The sequence below is a fragment of the Cajanus cajan genome, chromosome 6, assembly GCF_000230855.2.
Source record: "Cajanus cajan strain Asha chromosome 6, NIPB_CcT2T_4, whole genome shotgun sequence".
Classification (NCBI taxonomy): Eukaryota; Viridiplantae; Streptophyta; class Magnoliopsida; order Fabales; family Fabaceae; genus Cajanus; species Cajanus cajan.
Window position 1 is genome coordinate 6,924,254 of NC_138522.1, and position 8,823 is coordinate 6,933,076.

The window sequence follows — 8,823 nt, forward strand, 5'->3', positions numbered from 1 at the left end:
TTTAAAAAAATTTAAGAAATCTGAAAATTATCTTACTAAAAAATAATTCCTAAAAATGTTCCTATTCAACTATTTTAATTAATATGGAGAGAATATTAATTGATCTTAATTAAAGTTTACTTTACAAAACTTAAATTTTGGCATGAAATACTAAATTTATATAGATGTGATGTGTCTTGATTAAATAGTCTATTTTTTTTTAATTGATTCTTATTAATAAAACAGAATATTTATCGCTAACAATAAAAAGAACTCTTAATAAATGTACCAAAAAAAAGTAACTCTTACTATATTGACTCTTTTGAAAGATACTTGATTTTACTATTATTTCATAATAATCATTTTATTTTTAATTTAATTTTTACTTAAATTTTTTTTTTACACAACTTTACTTTAAGTTAGAAAAATTATAATATATGAAAACATGTTATTACTAACATAGAAAACACGTTTGTTATCCTTCCTATCTAGGGATGACAACGGGGCGGGGCAGGTACGGGTTTCATGATACTCGTCCCCGTCTCCACGAGCTAAATCCATACCCGTTCCCGTACCCGTACCTGTCGGGTATGTGATTTTCATCCTCATCTCCGTCCCGTCGGGTATCGGGTATACCCGTACCCGTACCCGTACCCGTCAAATTTTTTATTTTATTATTTTTTTTAAATATAATATTTTTAAATTATTATTTTTAATTATATTATAATTATAATTAGATTATTTCTCTATCTCATATTATAATAAATAATTACACATAAAAAATACTAAAATTCTTTAATATAATTAAATTAAAAGTGAGTATTTAATTAAAAATGAGAATGGAGACGAGTATGGGTACGGGTACGGGGTGGGTAAGTACATACCCGTACCCGTACCCGATTTAATATATCGGGTTTTACCCGTACCCGTACCCGTACCCGGTCAAACCGGGTATTCCCCGTCAAAGTCGGGACGGGTTCGAGTATTACCCGCGGGTACGGGTATATTTGCCATCCCTATTCCTATCACAAAATAAACTAAAAATATATATATACGAACTGCCTTATCCAAAAACATTATGCACATATCAATTAGTTATTCTCATAAATGAAAAAAATTACTCTTTTTTATTTAATTTACAACAGTTAACTTCCGCTTAATTTAAACTTCTCATGTATAATAATTAAGTTCACGTTTTGTTAATTTCATATACTAAATAATATATTTATATTGACTCGACAATTTAGAAAATTATTAAATTGTGAACTTTAATGAATTTTATTTCCGCCAGTTTTGACTCCATTCGTATTATGTGTGAACCAAAACACGTGTCATTGGTCCCTTGGAGAATTCTGAACACTTATGCACACGCATTAATTTTGCAAACTTTGATATCAAGCAATTGGAGTTCCGTAAGCATTATGTTGTTATTCTCAAAGACTTGCTCTTCCATTATTAGAGCAACTCCTTTCACATGCAACTCTAAAATTTCATCTTCGCACAAATGATATTCTCATCCTATCCTAAAAACAATAGCCTCAAGAATCAAGATGAATATATGATATCCATTCGACTCCAAGCCTCTCTTGTAAGGGTTTTTCTTTTATAATTATTTTTTAAAATAAAATAAAATCAAAATATCCTTTAGAAGTTACATGTTAATCCACGAGGTGTTAAGAATTATTTAAGAAATTGATTTCTAAACAATTTTTTTTAATATAATCACGTGTTTAAGAGATAAAATTATCTATCAACTATGTTAACCTTGTTTGTCAAACATTTTCAAAGATTAAACTTATGATTCATTGACTTTAAATTTTAATATTTACTAAATTGATGGTAAAATCAATATTAGAAACCATGTTAAGTAGAGGTGGAAATAAACTAGGTTAAATTTAACTTTAGTAGACCTAAATCTAGCATTGAATGAAAATACATAACCTAAGTTTAGTTTATTTACTTATGGTATGTATTTTTTAAAATATTTGGTTTAACATACATTAAAGTTTGATCTAGCCTACCTTACAAGCTTATTTGAAATCTTAACTTTTTAATAATTTAACTTAGATAAATAGTGAAAGTAAATATGTTAGATCTTATAAAAATTGAATCTAACTTCTTCTTTATTTTATTAGTGAGAAAATAGAAATAACAAAAAAAAAACTAATTGTCTTTTAAATAAAAAGTCTCCATCATACTCCAAATAACAATGAAGACATATGAGTAGGACAATAAAGCCATATGACTAAAGTGTCAGACAAGGTATTTTCAATTTTAGCAAGAGAGTCTGTTATTCTATTCCTTTTGTGGTAAACATGATGGAAATAAAGACTCATGACAAACCTGAGAAAGCTCTAAGAGCATAACTTGTTTATATAATATAACATGTTTTTAAGCTTGAATAATTCAAGGCGATACCTTTTTTTTTATTTAACAATAAAACAAAATCAATATTAAATCATACACAATAGAGTTCAAGATGTATCCATATAAAGTATCAACTATACAAGGATTGTGTAGTAGCACAAATCTCATGCATTGAAACACACCTAAACATAAAAAACATGCCTCAAAACATGTAATGGCCTGTTAGATCACTACATTTAATTAGTATAACACAATTACTATGCAACGAAAATACTAATTGTATTCAACTACCCTAGGGTTATCATACAACAACTCCTAGTCATTCATGCAATTCAATACATGTATAGAGGCAAAAAACATAAAAAGGTTCCTACATATATGACCGAAAACATAAATCCTCCTATGGAGTTACATGTATACCTTATACATATTTACAATCTACATAAACTACACAGTTGCATACAAAATATCCCTAATGTCTAGCCAAGCTCCATACACCAAGCATGCTACATTAGAGTAGCATCACCAAAATTGAGTCTCCACCAACATGACCCTCCACTAGCTAACCAAGTTATCATATTAATCCTATCATATTCTCATACCAAATATGATTATTGCGATTCCAATTACAAGGAAAAGAAAGAGTAAGTTTGTAAAAGAATCAACATAACATTCAATAACATAAGATTATAACAATACACTATAGGCAACATAATCAACATTCAATGCAACACGACTTGGCAACTTTCAACTTATGAACAACATCATCGTATAAACAACGTAGCAACTTACAACACAACAATGTTATCATCATAAACACCTTTAAACAATTAATGTGTTGCCACACATATCAATTATGGAGATCTCTTACAACAAAGGTCAGCAATATAAGTAGCTAGACCTTATTGAACCACAATGTCTGACCTATTACAACCAAGTCAAGCATAGACAATGTTAGGCCTCTCAGAGTGCAGGTAAACAACTTAAACTAATTTCTCAAATTTTACGACTTAAACTAAGAAATTCTAGTACTATTGTCAAGATAGAACAACTTGGGTATGAGCCTACTATGAACTTAACATACATATCTAAGTCTCATATGAGATTAATCTGTCAACTACCCTCTAAATACTATGCACTTTTCCAATAATCAATTAAGGATTTTACCCCTTGACTTTCTACTTTACTCTGTTGGTCACTTTATACATGTATGACTCGACCTAACCTCCATATGGATTTCACATAAAACCTAGAGGAAAGAACTTAAAATAGTTACCTACTTTGAAGCCAACTTATTGAAAAGTTCTCAACTTGGGCTCTCGAAGTACCACAACTTATATCCACATAATAGAATATTTTTATTTTTAAAATGACTTTACTCTCATCTAGTTTTTATGTATATTGATGAGGATTTTAGATCACTCCACTTGGCAAGCGAACCAAGTTTCGTTGTAGAAATACAGTATCATCCTCAGGGATTTGAGAGTTTAGTAATTCTTACTCTAATGATTTATAAAGAGACATTAACATGATTGCAAGTGAGTTAATATGATGTAAAATAGAACGATAATATAAAATTTGTAAGAATAATTGTGAGAAGAAATGATTGGACTCAGGAGCACTTGCTAATTCTTAAATCTTCTTAAAATAAATATGAGTTCAATTTCATTACCTCCACGTTCATTTAGTAATTCAACAAGATTCTTCAAGGTTGAATCCTAAAGTTATTAATCTAAAGCATGATTCCTCTATGCTTTGAGATTAACACTTTGCATTAAAAACAATAACTTGAACAGGGGTGACTAACCAAATCAAGTCTATTCCTAGAACAAGAGATGGTTAGGTGCAAGAATCAGTTCGAGTTTTCAAAAATGTTTTCCAACTGGATTCAAAAACCAAAATCATACAACGGGTGATCAAACTGATATAAGCATTAAGGGAAAAATCAAGCACAAATAATGAAAATGAAGTACATATATATTTAGGAAGAAAAAGAGTTAGTAGTTACATCCTGACCAATCCTTAAAGGTTTCAGCTACTCATGGCCATTACAAGACCAAAGGAATGGAAGAAGAAATTACAAAGCAAGTGATGAAGAAATGGAGTTGATCTTCGTTCCCAAATGATCCAGCTTCCAAATCTTGTTCCCTCTTTGTTCTTCCCACTTCGTGTGCTTCACTCTGTTCTTTTCCTCTATTTTGTGATGATCCTCTCTTCTCTCTTTCGTTTCCCTTTTATATTAGCTTCAAAACAGGGGAGAAATTGCAATTTTTAAGCCCACCGCTGCAGCTGTAGTTTCACAGCTATAACTTTGGAGAGCTCTTCAAGGTGAAGTAAGCTTCACCGCTATAGCTGTGGTTTCACAGCCATAGTTATGGAAACTCCTTCAAGCTTAAGGAACCTCCAAGGCTGTAGCTGTGAATTTCACAGTTATGGTTGTGACTCCCTGGTGCTCTCTCTTGATCCTTAGTGCTCCATGGCTCTAGCTGTTAGTCCACAACTTTAGCTTCAAATCTCTGGACCCTTAAATTTTGCATTCCAGATTTCCACAGCCATGGCTGCAACTTTCTGTTCTCTTGATGGTTTCCCAGATTCTCACAACTATAGCTCCATAACCACAACTATGGTTGTGGAACTTTGTCTTCCTAAATTTTTCTGCAAAAAGGAGGAAAATCATTATTAATTTTCTACTACTCTTGTATCTTTTAGTATAAACTTGATTTTTCCTATTTAAGGGTAAATTATCATAAACATTTACAATTTATCCAAAAAAAGTGTCAAAAGTTGAGTGAAATTTATGAATAAAAGGCACTCAACATATATCAACAAAGACATGTATCATCACCACATGCCTAACAACTTAACAACTTAGTCAACTATAACCATCATACAACTTTACACATAAATCAACATTCATCCAACTATCATCTTACTACTTTAGCAACTTGAAACATCATCATACATCATAATTCAAATAAAGGAATCATCATACTTCAATGCTTAAACAACTTAGAACATCAGATTTTATTTCAACACATCACGCATGACGTCATCTTTCCTACGCCCATCGTTAATTGAGGTAGAGAGCCTCTGACCCGCCCACACTTGATGCCAATCTACCTATGCCCTATGTGGATGAGGCAGAAGCCTTTGAGTCAATCACGTCTGGTGTGGCCAAACCCACATCAGGCCTCGTTTAGGTAGAGTCTCTACCTAACTCATGCCCAACGTCACAACATTGGCACTCGACATCGTCTAGGCAGAGAACCTCTATCTTAGGGCTTGACATCACCAAGTTAGAGAGCTTCTCAAGTTCTCACGCCCGACGTCAACCATTTCACACATGGCGTGACTAAGTTAGAGAGCTCCTCATTGGTCCACACCCAACGATATCGATCTTGCGTCCAACATGATCAGGGTAGATAAACACTAATTTAAGCCACACTCAATGACAAGAATGCATGCCCGATGTGATGCGAATTTTCGCACTTGGTAGAATCTCATTTTGACTTAATCCACCTAAAACTCATAAAATATCAGTATGCAATACATAATCCAACATCTAGGCATCATAAACACCTCAAAACCAATGTGATAAGCAACATGCAACCATTATATTTCATAGATCATCAAATTCTCCACCAAGACACCTTTCATTCCTTTTTAATTCAATCAAAACAATCAACATTCTATGCATTCAATCAACATACAAGCAATACAATACAACAAATTAATCAATCAAAAACTCATATTACTTCTAGCTACTCCAAAAGAAAAGAATTGAGGTAGAGGGAAGTGAAACTTCGTACATCTCGGCCTCCAAGCTCTGAATTTGACAACCTACTGTTGCTGCCTAGCTAAGGAAGAATTTTCTAAAATTCCAAAAGAATAAAAGGAAGTGAGAATCTTTTTTGACTCGAAAGCTTATCTCATTAACTTCTCTCTAGCTTTTCTTGAGAACTGAACTTATGAGATTCACGTCTTATGAAAAATCTTATATACCATTCCTTAAGCTAAACTAACTTAATTATGATTCAAACTATCTCAGAGACAACTTAACACTCAAGGATACCTTAACCTTCAAAGTTCTTAAAATAACAACAATAGCAACAAAACAACAATTTAATCATATAATTAAGTAAAACACCTAAAACATAAAGTGTTACAAAATGCATGATAGTATCACAAAAAGTGTTTTATCTAATGATATAAATCAAATATGTACTTTATTCCAAAATTGAGAGATCCTTTTCAATTGCAATGCCCATACTATCACACCATGTCAACACTCACCAAACTACTTTGCACATCCAGTGAACCCATTTAACCAAATATAGTTTATAATAAGATCTCTAGATAGAACACAAATTATCTTTCAATAAATTTATAAGTTTCATTTTTTATATAAGTCAACATGTTTAATATTTAAAAAGATAAATAGATGTATGATTTTAATAATTGTAATAAATTATATAATAATAATAATAATAATAATAAATATTCATCTTTATTTAAATAAGTCAACTTGTTAAACTTGATAAACTTTTTAAATGGCCTAAAGGTTGACTTGACTTAAACCTAATGTAAGTTACACTATAATTTTTTTGTTGAAAGACCTAGTCTATTTTCATTTCTATTGTTTTGTGCAGTGTAGGATACTAATTTTTTCTTTTGATCTATCAAAATTGCAATAATGACAATAGTGTTTCAACCTATAACTTTGTATACATGATCTTAACTTCAACCATTAGGTCCACTCTCATCTTCAGAATTTGAATTGATCTCATTCAATCAAAATACAATTTATCTTTTATGAGTACAATAAACTCCAATCACACTCTAGCTTCAACTTAACTTTAAATATTGAGTTTTAATCTTATTAATGTAATAATTTTATTATAAAAATTTACTGTAATTAATAGTTTTAGAAAGAAAAAAATAATAATTTTGTGACAAACAAATAGGGTTCAAACTGAAGCTAATAATAACTAAAAAATTGTAGAAACTCCAAATAATTTTATTTAAATAATGTATTACTATATTATAAAATTGTCATATTGAATGAGTTGGTTTTTATTTTCTTTTAAAAGATACTTAATTTGAATTTGAATTTAATTAGTAATTTTCGTTTCTTTTAAATATAAATCTTAATTTTAATTTTAAATTTAATTTATATAATTGATCTAAAGATATTTCTTTATGTGTCATTTAAAATTACTATAGTTTTATCTATTTATTTAATTTTCTTAGGGCTAACTATCCCACTTTTTGAGGTGCCTCCAACATAGCAAGGAGATTAGTCTTCTTTAGCTTTTTGGTCCCTTCTTCGGATTTCAAATGGTAGTCCAAAATATTATTTTCATTTCTGAAACTATGCTTCCAAAGTAGAGGTTACCACACATATACACATATACACACGTCTCCACATTGGTGAGATATTATCCACTTTGGACCTGAGCCCTCACGGATTTGCTTTTGGACATCATCCAAAAGGCCTCTCAACCAATGGAACAAGTGTATGTATATAAACTCATGTCCATCCTCTTATTTGAATGATGTGAAACTTTGCTTGCATCCCAACAATCCTCCCCTCAAACAAAGGACCACGGTTTGCCCCCTCCCCTACAGCGAAAACTACGAGTATTATCCGATGGTGGATACTCTAGGGACGAACAAAAGAAAAATTGTTTTTCAACAAGAACATTTTAAGAGCTATCTTTGAATTTACTATTTTTTTTTTCTGAGAGAATTTTCTTGACCTCTTGTCTCTTTCAATTTTTCATGTTGTTAATTTTAAATTAAATTTTATTATTTAAAGAATTGTCAAAAATTAAAAATAATTTTATATAACAATATTAATTATTTATCATATATTTTAGATATAATTTATATGATAAAATATTTATTTATTGCAAAATTTCAATTAATAATATATTTTATATATTATAAATTTTAGTTATATAAAATAAAACATATCATATACATGGTAAAATATTAATTGTAAATCTAAAATATAATTTATATTTAAAATATTTATTTATTATAAAAATAAATATTTTTTCTTTAAGTTGCAAAATTGTAAGTATATATGCTTTTGATGTTCAAATTTGAAGGCATTTATCTTCCATCAAGTTTTTAGGTTTTTGTTTTACCTCAACAAATTTTTATATGCTCAACTTTTTTAGTCACCCTTCATGATTATTAGCCTTGAACTGTAGTATTCTTTTTATCTTTTGTTGTTCATCTATATTTTTCCACTAAAATTAGATCTTCTTCAGCATTCTAATGGTGGGGCCTATGCCTTCTAATTTCTGTGAATTTTTCTATTTATTCCTCAACTATGGAATCAGATAAAGTTGAGCTGTTGAACCCACCAAAAGGCTACCAGAAATATGCCTCATCATGTCATCGTCAAGAAACCAACTTGCCGACTTGCTCCACCATGCCTATCTTTCTGTTTCCCTCATCAATATCATT